At 40.0% G+C, this 12,895-nt stretch overlaps 1 protein-coding gene across 10 annotated transcripts in view; it reads right to left on the bottom strand.

The window, feature by feature from the left end:
- LOC108589162 (uncharacterized) overlaps window positions 1-12,895 on the bottom strand; it is a 434,713-nt gene that overhangs the window by 134,984 nt on the left and 286,834 nt on the right. Inside the window, exon 8 of one of the 10 annotated variants that reach the window (XR_013529704.1) lies at window positions 1,325-12,895. This exon is cut by the window's right edge and continues 37,279 nt beyond it. The exons of the other annotated variants lie outside the window; for them this stretch is intronic. The gene's annotated coding sequence lies outside the window, so the exon portion shown is untranslated. Of the gene's footprint in view, window positions 1-1,324 lie in introns of those variants that run through there. 10 annotated transcript variants of the gene reach the window in all.

The following is a 12,895-nucleotide window of genomic DNA, read 5'->3' as shown; positions in this document are numbered from 1 at the left end:
CCCTTCCTTCCTTCCCTCCCTCCCTCCTTCCCTCCCTCCCTCCCTTCCTCCCTCCCTTCCTTCCTCCCTCCCTTCCTTCCTCCCTTCCCTCCCTCCCTCCCTCCCTTCCTTCCCTCCCTCCCTTCCTTCCTCCCTTCCTTCCTCCCTTCCTTCCTTCCCTCCCTCTCTTCTTTCCTTACTTCCTTTTCTCCTTCCTTCTGTCTGTCCTTTCTTTTCTCACTTTTTTCTTTTTAATATCCAGAGCCCACTAGAATAAAGGTATCTTACCTGCAAGGTCTTCCTTTTGCCCTGGTCATTCTGGTTCTGAGGAGTTTTCCAGTCTTTTTAGATTAGCTATTGGCCCCCCCTTGCAGATACCTTCAGAGTTCTGAGAACTAAACCACAGTTAGCACCCCAACTTCTTGACACCAAACCTTTTAATGCCCAGACATAGCCAAAATCAGCAGCTGCTGAAACTAGGGAAATTAGAAAAATAAAACACTTACTCACCCTCAAGCAACTTGCAGTTTGCTGAGAAGGCAATATTCATGTATATCAAGCAGCTAATCAAAAATACATGACAGTAAATTGACACAATGTGAATAAGCTCTGAATTCACTAGTGCCAGGCCAATCTAAGCTCGGGTTTTAAAGTTCTACAATCAGCAGCTAGAAAGTTTTCTAAGTGCTACTTTCTACACTCAAGGACTTTTATGCTAATACGTTAGTCCTTAAAAGATGGTCAAGAGCCACACATTCTTTGTCAAGTGAATAGAATTACTAATACTCTAGTTTCATAATTGTATTTCTTTAACTCTTAAGAGTCCTTAGGGGGCTTCACATCCTGGTATGTGGAAGGCAACTCTGTTACCAAACAAAAAAATTTTTCTTGTGTGTGTGTATTTCAGTGCATCAAGTAATGAAATCATGCATTTGGGCTGTAATTCTCTCCTTCCTGGGACTGAACATTAATCATCCAATTAGCTGGTCTGTTCTTCCTCAAAGCAAAGTTTGGTCTATTGAAAGCATTATTCTCACACATGGGAGCTAGACAACTTTTGACCACTATGGGCTGCCTGCAAAACAGAATGGAGTTTTCAAAGGGTGCTATTCATTACCTCACAAATCCTACAGTATGTCTGCCTTGGGTTTATTAGTTCAGTGAAATTTTGATGGATTTTAAAATATATGTAAATAACTGTAGTAAAAAGCCTGTGCAGCTTTCACCCATACATGAACTGAAGAAACTAATAGGCACAAGTGCTATGAATACAAACACACCCAACCAGCTTTGTTTGGTGGGATGGTGATTTCACTCTTGGAAGCCCTGCTACTCTTGGATATGCTTTTATTTTTTTTTTCTAATGTAACAATTTTATAGTCAAAAAGGTAGAGCAGAGTGGCTTCTCACTGACTTCTACCTCTATAAATACCTACATGAAGGGAAGCAGCTTAGGTTAGAAATAAAACATATAAACCTCAGTCAAAGCAGAAAGATTTATGAGTTTTCTGATGGATTTTATCCCAGTAACCTTGATCAGGCAAAGAATGCCAAGTAATATTTACTGACCCCGTGTCTCAGTTGAGGTATTGGAAGAAGGAAGATAGACAAAAGAAACTTAAAAGTAAGTAACAAGAAGAAATGAGGAGGAAGAGTAAATAGCAGAAAAATTAAGGGAAATGAGAAACAAGAAAGTTCTGCTTATGTTAAGGAGCTGTTAAGAGCTAGCAGTCCTAGATTCGGGCTCCATTAAATACCCTGTATTTGGCGGAAGGGATGAGTTTGTACAAGTTTCCAAGCCTTGGGGTCAATTCAGGAAAAAAACATACACAAAAAACTTTATCTCTTACTTGTTATTACTGGAAGTAATCTCAGAGAATTTCCAGTTCAAATTTCACAATATATAAAATGAAGAAATTATGTCTCAGATAAGTAAAGTGGTATTTCAAAGATCTCTCAGCTGATCAGTAGAATAGCCGAGCCTAAAATTCAGATCTATTTCCTAACCCATTCTTATTTCCACTAAATGTCATTCTGTATGTTTGCTAGACATGAATAATCTCCCATCATTTTGTGTATACCCCTTGCCCTTCATCCTCTACTCCAGTTGTGCACACACACAACACACACATGCACACACACACACACACTTGTGCTTTGTTTTTGTGAATATAGCACAAATGTGAGTTCATCATCAGTTAGAATAGGTTGGCAAGAAATAGCAAACAATTCACGTTGCCAGCCAGCCATTTGCTTGCAAACTGAATGCAAATACTGTGTATGACTGTGTAGCACTTCCAGCTATTACAAACACCTGAATGTGTCCTTTGGGAAACTTATGTTGAAATTCACAAGGTTTCCGATCCCTGAATCCACGAACTCATTGAACAACACAAATCCCGTTGTGTGATTCCACCCCACAGAGAAGCAAGAAACTCTGGGGCTGTTGCCACTTCCTAGTGGATTCATTTTTTGGAAGCAATTCCATTGTTGTCACATGACTAGAAAATAGCCATTTGTTTTGTTAGAATTTTTTGATTCAGTGGGCTTCTTCCATGTCACATAACATATATCTAAACTCTTCCACTTCAAGCACTTTACTTCTTGGGCACTAATCCCCCCTTACCTGTGCCCACCCTCCCAACATTTTACTCCATACACACACTCCACCTTTTGTTTCCACCCTCAGCTTAATGGCAAACCTTATTAACTTACTATAAAAGGCCAAAGTTAAATAGGGAAAACAAGTCCACTCTAAATTTTCTTAAAGGGGACTTGTGTGATGCAATGTCCTCTCCTTCCAATAAGCACTGCTGTCACTGAGAAGCCATAAGAAGAACTTCAGCTTTGGCTGTTTTCTTAATAGAAAGGATGGAGCTATAGAACTCAAACTAGATGTGCAGTGTAGTGGATCAGGTGAAATGGTGTCTATCCTTAGGAACTATTTAATAATAGAAGAGCAAATGTTCACATCAAGAATTACAAAGATAGGTATGACTGCTATACAAAAGAAGAAACTTCAATTTAAGACAAAGAAGGACTTTCTAATGAAAAAGAGTTCTATGCTGCCCCTGTCCCTGGTATGTCAATGGAAGCTGGATGACCATCTTTTTATATCCCCAACAGGAATTCATCAAAGAAAGGCTGGACCAGAGATGCCTGAATCCTTTCTAATTCTCCACACAGAGCACTATGGAAACTCTTCTGATGGTTGGTTGAGAACAGGGAAACATACATGGGTTGAGATAAGATAAATATAACTGATCAATACAGGGATCAAGAATGGGTCCATCTCCAGGTTGCTCCAATTAACTGTGGAAATGATTCTGTAACTCCTGGTATACATTGTCACTAATAAAACCTTCAAAGACCTTCTGTAATGAAAACAAAAGAATGTTTTGAAAATATCACACCAAAAATGTAGCTGGCTTTTTAACTATATGAGCATACTTGAAGTTTTTTCTCTTAAGAAGTATAAATAGCAACTTTTAACACAAAATTAGGGAAACAATAGTCCCTACTTCACAGAGGGTGTGATGTTTAAATAAAATAACGTGTGATATCTGCTGGACAGATCACCTAGCGCAGTGAGTAATGAGTAAGTGCTAGCTACCTTATTTACAACCACTATTGATTTTCTCAAGAATGTATTTCTTGATGGATATTGCCTTGGTAAATAAGCCACACTAAGTCCGAAGTATCCTGATCTGAAATTTCCAGAGCTACACAATGTGGTCTGCATTATACTCCGAGCCTACAACACTGAAAACAGTTATCACGCAGATGCTGAACGCTCATGCACATAACATGTTGGTATCAGTGTGACTGGCATGACCTAGCGGGCATAAATTTGAGGGAAGTTACAGTAAAAGCAAGTACTCAAAAGGCTCCATTTCTTTTCTATGAAAGTAAATAAAACCTGATTGGTGGAATGAACAAAGCAAGTAGAAAGAATTGGGTCAACAGAGACTTTATACATCAATTTTTGTGTGTGACTAATTTAGTGGGTTAGTGTTTCCTTGCAACTTGTGGTGTTTTCCAGCTGGCTTGAAGAAATAGAGAATTTAGGGCCAAAACATTTGGTGAGTTTTCTAATGAGAAAAAAATTAAACAATAGCTGCTCTGGCTTTTTGTAAGCAAAAGATGTCTCTGTTGAACTCTAGGAAAAAAAGCTGCTATCATCCTATTCTATATTTATGAATCTCTATGCCAAGATTAAGGTGAGCACTTCCAAAGTCCCATGTTACCACTCTTCTATCACCATACCAGATCAAAAAGCAGCATACATTGAGAGAAATTCTTAAAAAGCTACTCAGAAAAACAAGCAATAGACACTTTTTACCCACAAAAGCACACAAGGCACAAATTGCCCAAAGGCAAATGGGTAAATGCCCTACTGCCTCCTATTCCAAACACAAGACCAAAAAACTTGGAAGCTTAAATCCTTAGTGGACTCTGGACTACTCAGACTCCTTGGATGACATAATCTAATTTGAGATAAACCACTCAGCTGACCATCTAGCAGAGGTCTTTATTCCAAGGGCCAGCCTTGCAGTGACCATCTGTATTTCTTCAGCTGAAGTCTGCATGAAGAAAACTGAAAAGTTCAGATTCTAAAGCCCAGCTCTTCCTGGACATTAATTTCTAGTGACTATCTGGGATGTTTAATTGAGGTATTCCTAAGCATACAGGTCACAAATTCCAGTGGATCATAATTACCCAGAACAAAAACTACCCACAGGACACACAATAATGATTCCTCTTTCAGCATGAAATTATCCAAACTGAAACCGCAGAGCAGATGGCAACTTTTCAGTGGCATTCTATGACTGGGATATTGGCAGGTCCTTGGAGTCTTAGCCTAATGCAATGATAACATCAGGACCGTGGAAGGTAGAATTCTAATACCTTCTAATACGTGCGTATCCAAGGTCTCTGTCCCTGGGTACACACGTCCTGTACAATCTCCTTCCCTTGAGAATGGGCAGAACCTATGAATATGATGGGATAGTCATTCCTTTGATTAGGTTGTGTGCTATAAGATTCCATTTTAACAGACCAGAGAGAGATTCTCCTATTTGCTTCGAGGAAGTAGGTTGCCATATTGTGATGAGGCTACATGTTTTACATGTGAGTCCTGATTTAGTCTCTGACAACCACTCCTGGAAGACTGCATGCAAGAAAACAGGACCTCATTTTCTATAACCACAAGAAGCTGGATTCTGCCGACAGCATGAATAAGCTTGGAACAGAACCCTGAGGTCCAGATAAGAACCAAACCAGGTGACACCTTGATTTCAGCCCTTTGAGATCTCAAGCAGAGGATCTAAGAAAACGATGAGATAATTAACATCTGTTGTTTGAAACCACTCAGTTTGTGGTAATTTGTGACATAGAAGTAGGATACTAATGCATAGCCTGAGCGGAGTGGCTGTAGGTCCTCATTTACCCACTGTGTGACCTCAAGTAGGTCAAACAACTCTTTTGAGCTTCAGCTTTCACATCCTTCAAGTGTAGATTATGAATATAACTGCTCACTGGCTCCCATATATTTGAAGTGAGGGTGAAAACAGATACTACTGTGAAAGTATTTTGAAACTTCATATTATTAATGAAGTAAGTGGCAAAGTTATGTAAAACATGTGAGGTCTGTGGAAATCCAAGGGTCATCATGGAATAAATGAAGGATTCTAAACTACAGCTTTTCAAACCAGGGTGGGGTTATGAGAGCTTCTGCTCCCATGACCTATCTCCAAAGCAAATGCCAGAAAAGGCTTGGGTTTGTCCAACAAAAGATACAAACATGGAGAAATTTTTCTATTTCATAGAAATTGGCAGTGCCTCACCTGCAAATGATTTACTTATTCACTCCATATACATTTCCTGTGACAAGTGCTAGGTACTATGGATAGGATGCAAACGAAATTCAACTTCTCTTTTTAAGCCAGTTAAAGTCCCTAAGAAGACACAGATAAGAGATGAACAGTTACCAAACTGTGTGAAAATGGTATACTAGTTGGTAGGCAGACTGCTGAGTGAGCACAGGCAGCAGGGAGTCAGAGCACCTGCTTGTCATGGGGATAGGCAGAAGGGTGGCCTAGAGGAAGATGGACTTGTATTGATTACCAAAGGACAAATAGGGGACATTAAGCAGACAAGATGGGCAAAGGGCTAAGGAAGAGGCATTTCATGGGAAACAGCTGAATTTAGAACCCAGAGGCTTGAAACCATGACCCTTATATGAGACAAGCACATTAGTGCCATCTGGCTTTATAAAAGAAAACAGGAAGGTACATGAAAAAATTAGAATTGAGAGTTATGGAAAGAGCAGACCATAAAGGACTTTTTATGCTTTAATGAAGAATTTGATATTTATTCCGAAGGTGATAAGGAGCCCTTGATGGCTTTTAAAAAGATCTGCGCTGAAGAAAGTTAACTTGGGCAGCAGTGTGGATAATGGATTAGAAAGAGTAAAGAATTCAACTTGAAGGTAATTGGAGTAACCTACCTAAGAAAAGATAAAGACACTTGTGCGGATCAAAAAAGGGATGAATTTAAGAGCAGCAAGAAAGTGGGACAAGCAGGATTTAATTGGCCAAATTTAATCTGGATGAGAAAGAGGTCATGTTGAATCCAAGATTTTCAGCGTGAGCGAGTGTATAATTGTGAGATCTGCGAGCACTCCAGTTCCTATCCTGATAGAAAAGGAAGAATTTAGGAAAGAATATCAGGAGCATCACAAAGCTGGTTGAGAAGTAGGAGGAGGAAATTATTAATACAGGCAGACAATTTATGTCCTAGATCCACTGAGGCACTGCCCCACGTGTTTCCTCACTAATAAAAGAGTAGTTTGGGCAACAAAAGTCCTGTTTGAGACTACAAGAAGACAGTAGTTCTGGGCCTGATGCCTTAAATAGCTAGGCCTATAGGTGGTCATTAAGTGCATCATACACAATTTCTTAATGGGTGTGTCCTCAACTTGCTGAAACTGAACTGTAAGCATTTAGAAGGCAGACTTAGGCATTTGTAAATTGACTGGCTTACTGGCCTAGGAGCTGAAGGTAACCATGGCTTAGTTCAGCACATATGCACACTTTTAAAAGGAATTATAAAGTGTCTCTGATAACAAAAGAAATCTTAGTCTTCAGAAGTTGCTCTTGCAGTCAAGACGGCGAGAGTGGTGAGAGCTCAGAGGCTTGTCAACATTTTTTTAAATTCCATTTTTAGAACCACATCATTCAAAATCATGTTTTCAATTATTCCTGCTTTTAAATTGAATTTTCCTGAAAATAAATACACCACACCACTTTTAGTGCGAACACCCTGTAAAAGGCACTGAGAATGTGGAATCGATTTTTAGACTATGCACGAGGCCTCATATTCGCCAAATCACACCACTCCTTTCAAAACGTATCTCAAGTTGGTCATCTGCTGGGGAGCATTGCTTCATTCTTATTGATCTTCCTCCAACCCACCAGCACTAACCCGAATCCACCTTCCTCAGTGTGCAGTGTTGTGGTTTTTATATTTATCTGTCCTAATGCCTATGTTTTTTGTCTGAATGTTTTGTCTCTTTTCCATCTCTATGTGATTGGGCCCAACCTCCTTCTTTACTAAGTGCCCAAGAAACATGATATGACCCTATCATCATGGCTAATCAACTAGTTCTTATTTACTATTATTCAAGCAATAAGCAAACACACAGACTAACTGCAACTGAAAAGATATTTTCTATTATAACTTTCTTCTTTGCCTGTCGCCTAGCAATTGATGATTACCTTCTTTTCCCCTTCCTTCTCCATTATAATGGGTGAGGGACACACGATATATATTAGTATGTTCTCATGCTGCTAATAAAGACATACGCAAGACTGGGTAATTAATAAAGGAAAGAGGTTTGACGGACTCACAGTTCCACATGGCAGGAGAGGCCTCACATCATGGTGGAAGGCAAACAGGGAGCAAAGTCACGACTTACATGGTGGCAAGCAAGAGAGCATGTGCAGGGGAACACTCCTTTATAAAACCATCACATCTCATGAGACTTATTCACTACAGTGAGCAAACTATGGGGGAAATCACCCGCATGATTCAATTATCTTCACCTGGCCCTGCCCTTGACATGTGGGATTATTACAATTCAAGGTGAGATTTGGTTGGGGGCATGCCCAAACCATGTCACAGTGACAGAAATCTTCTTGGATTTGGAATAGGAGGCTTCCAGTTCCCACAAGAGCTGATGGACTCAGCTTAGTGAGAGAACAACATGCTGGGTCAGTGGCAGAGACTGCAGGGCAGCCTAAGGGGGTGCTATGGAAATGGGGACGGAGAGGAAGCCCTGCAGCACCTACCAGCAGGTAAACCTAAAGGGTGAGGATTAATACAGGGGAGCAAACAAGCAGCTTGATTGGTACCTGGGAGAATCGGACCTAAGACAGAATCAGATCTGAGGAAATTGTTACTGCAATCAGAGTTGACGCAATAAAGAGCAGTATCTGTTGCCGCTCACCCTTTTACTTGGTTCCCAGATTATTTTGATTGATGGAATTAACCCAGGGATCAACACCGGGGGCTCAGCTCCACTTTGTGTCACTCTGAAAACTGTGCAACCAAGAGTAAACTAGGATTTTGTTTCTGCATAGCAGGTGAGGAAGCACAGCCTATGGTCTCTTGCAAAAGCCTGTCTGTGACTTTTCTCACTCCACCCTAATCCTATTTTCCTTAAACTTGACACAAGCCAGCCAGCAAGTAATTGCTCCCCAGATCACTACCTGATCTTACTTTTAGTTTGGGATTCGATACCATGTATTTCATTTGCTAATTTACCACTGAAGTTTGCCTAGAAGATTTATTTATTCAATAAACGGTGGAATGACTTTGTGGGGAGGGAAAGGAAGTGGTTAAAATGAAGAATGCAGTTCATCAACTTATGCTCCATCTATAAGATACAAAAATGATCCCACTCTTCCCTACCTGGACTCACTAGCCATTTATGATCAGTCACTTTTCTTCCTCCTGATAGTTCAAAAGCATACAAACTTGCTAGATGTCCTAGTTTTTTTTCTAGGATTCAATAGTTTCTCTTTCCCAAGATTTCCTTGCAGAGTAGTCTGAGTGGGTTTTCACAACTTTGGAAACTCAGCACAAGCTGGCTTCACCTGGCTTAGCCTTTTCTCTAGGAAAGTTTCTCTAGAGGTTTCTCTAGGAACCTCTTCTCCAATGCTAGACAAGGGAGGCCATGCTGGAAAGCTCAGCTTATATAACTTCATTTGACAAATATAATACATGCCAAAAATCTGACATTTCACAATACAAACTTTTTATGAAGCAGCTTTATGTTTCAAACACAATACAGCATTCAAAGAGCATGTGATCATCCAACCACCTCCCCAAGTCCCAAGGGTTCAGTTAAAAATATATGTGGAAGAAACAAAGCCCTTTCACATAATGATATCGAATCCACTGTTTTCCCTTTGATTCCCTCCTTTTCCCTTCTGTGTTCTCCAGGGTGGCCAGGCTAGTACCCTTAGAGATACATTTCACCACCACTCCCAGGGGCTGGGAGGAAAACCTCCCCTTTGATCTGAAAACAAGTACATTGAAAGTCCTCTCTGGGGCAGGAGTATTGTGATACAGAGCCATTATCTCAGATGAGATAATGAATGAGAAAATGCTTTGTAAACCATAAAGTTTTAAATGTTAGTGATTGTTTCATTATTGTTCGTAATTTATTTAATAGAATTGTTACTACTACTAATAAAATGAATCACCAAGCTTCCTGCTCCAGAGTTCCAATTTAGGCTGCAGTGCCTCAGGTAGATATGGAAGCTGCAAGAGACACGGGGAAGAGAGATGTTAACCATCACGGCGTTAGTCTCCTGGAAGAGTTGCTGTGTTTACAAGAGGTCATCAGGACCTCAGCTGACTCTAAAAGTAACTTTCCACTGTTAAAGTTATTCTTCATTATCATTGATAAGGCACCCACATATCCACACTGTGAAAGGAGGTTTTTGCTGCTGAAAGCTCCAGTAATCCCACTGAGATCATCTCTCCCACCTGAAAGGCTTAAGGACCTGGCCACCTGCCCCCCAGCTCCTCTATCCCTCTCCCAATGGCCTTATCTCAGACCCCTACCCCTAATGTTGCCCAGCCATCTCCTCATAACTTGGAATCACCCACAAAGAAAAAAGAAAAAAAAAAAGATTATGATTCAAGTGAAAATCTAAGTAAGCAAACGTATTTGGCACTGAGAGCTATGGAAAGTTGAGTCTGGAGCCAGAGGTGGTTACCCGACTCTGCCCATAATTTTACACAGACAGCTCCATGCAGCGATCCTGGTGGGTTCAGAGGAGTGTAAAGGGAAGCACTCTAGAATTTTTACTTTTGAGTATTTTTCAACAAATAAGTCCATTTAAGCTGCAATGGAAAGGACTGCCAACTACTTTCTCAACCAGGACTTTAAAAAGAAAGAAACAAAAAAAGGAATAATTTATAATGATCAAAGATAAACTGCAATATTAGTCTGGAAGAAATACAATTTCAGGTCTAGAAGTTGGGTTTTATGAGGGAGATAATCCTCTCCTATTTTTTCCAGGCCTATAAATGCAATTTTTATATTATTTTTTCCCCAGCCCTAGGGTTGCCACAAAGGTTGAACATGAGGAAGATTATTGCATTTATTTTCAGGGGGTACTTGGCAATAACATTCTGCAGACCCACCTTGCGCTATTTAGGAGTATAAGTTGGAAACGCCCTGCCAGCTGCCGGTTGTCAGTGGACCTAATCTTCTACTTTTACAGTCTAATGAAGACCCAGCCCTTCTCTATCTGGGGACAGTCTGTAAGTTTGGTCAGTGTCTGCCATTGCATGTCTTATGCTCATTATCAACAATTAACACAAGGAACAGATAGGATCTTGGCTGTTTCTGCCTTAGGGAAAGACCAACTTTTTTTACCGGCAATTAGAATATAAAACTTAATACCAAACCATTCATATTAAACTCACAGGCTATTCTAAAATATGTCTAATATAAACAATAAATCTTGTTATTAGCATTCTACTCAAGTCTCTCCTTTGTGCTTTAGAGGGTCCAATAAGGCATTATGCCAGAACGGGAGAGGGGAGGTGCTCAGGCGTTCAGCTTCACCCGGGCATCCCTTGCATCATGATAAACAATGCATGGGAATTTTTCTCTCGTTTTTAATGTTGGATCACACTTCTTTAATTCCACCTCAAAACAGCTTTATAACATTTCATAGTAAACATGTATCATCACACAACTTAGATGAGGCTACCCTACTGAGTAGAAGAATGTAAATGAGAAAAAATGGCACTGCACATCAACCTCTAAATGTTCGAATATGGGCATAACTAAGAAATAGAGAGAGACAGGACGGTAATGTTTTATCCTAAATTAAGTTTGCCAGTTATACTTAGAAGCTGTTCAGGCTCTTCTTGATCCACCTACTTAACAATGCTGCCCATTTTTGTACAAACATACCAAGGAACTTGTCCCATTATGGGAAACTCAAGTGCAAACCAAAATATCGCCCTTCTCATTCAATTTGGTAGCCATATATTCTCCAGGGGATTTGGGGACAACAAAGATTTAATAGTATAACAAGGCAAATGTACAATACAATATTTCCAAGCATTGCCCTTGGTAACAGAAGTGAGTTTGATTTCTACATAATGCATATTTTTACATAATGTAATGTGAGTACTTTGTACTTAGCCAGTTCTGGGTTGGAAACCCAGTTTCGGCACTAACATGAAACACTGGCAAGGTGACACTGAACAAGTTCCCCAATCTCTCTGAGACAGTTCCTTATCTGTAAAATGAGAATATAGTTCCTGTCCCATACTTTTTGTTGGGATTAAATGTGTTAAAGATACAAAGCAATTAAAGCAGATTACTGGCACATAGTAATCACTCAATAAATGCTAGCTTTCATTAATAGTCCTAGACCTTCCTTCTATTGTATCTTGATTTCCTATAGTCATATTAGCTCTGGCATCACTTAAAGGAGACAATGAATGTCTTTCTGAGAAGACCATCTCAGAACAGTGAGGCAAATGGAGAAATGCTGACCAAGCACCAGAGAATCCACTTGCTTATATTGGAGATGAAGGAAGTATTATTATTCTGGGAATCTAAAGGGAGTTGGAGAAAGTAGGTGTATAATTATAATATTTCTAATAAGAAATATACTTGATCTTTGTCTCCAGTTTCTGGTGCAAAGCTCTTAACATCCTTGGAATTTCCTAAGTGATAGGAGTGTCTTTGTTATTCACAAGAAGCCAATTTCTATTCCAACATCCCTGGGACAGTAGCTCCTGTACTCAGGATTCTTCTGGACCTCAACCTATGTACCTTTGCATTGGGTTCATCCATATCCTTTATAATACTCTTTAAAATAAGCTGGTAAATGTTTTCCTGAGTTTAGTGTACCATTCTAGCAAACCGAGGAAAGGGTGATGAGAATCCCTGATTAACTCAAGATCAGTCAGAGTTGAAAGTGATCCAGATTGCAATTGGCATCTAAAGTAAAGGGCAGTCTTGTGGGGCTAAGCCCTTAACCTGTGGGGTATGTGCTAACTCCACAGAATGCGTGTTAGTATTAAATTGAGTTGTAGGACACCTGGTTGGTGTCCAGAGACTTGAACTGCTTGATATGAAAACACACACACACACACACACACACATTTGGTGTCAGAAGTGTTGTGAATAGACAAGTTTTCCCACAATAGGGCATGATGTTTTTTGTTTCCTATATTGATTTCTGGCCCTCTTCTATGTCTGTAAACAGATTCCAATGATATGTTTCCCAATAGGGAAAGCAATGGGGTAAACCAAAACATTGAGAGAAAATTGCCTGCAATGTCCACCACACTCCCACCTCCCACCAAATAAATG

This window comes from Callithrix jacchus, chromosome 19, assembly GCF_049354715.1.
Source record: "Callithrix jacchus isolate 240 chromosome 19, calJac240_pri, whole genome shotgun sequence".
NCBI classification, from domain to species: Eukaryota; Metazoa; Chordata; class Mammalia; order Primates; family Cebidae; genus Callithrix; species Callithrix jacchus.
This window is presented reverse-complemented; position numbering and strand designations above follow the sequence as displayed.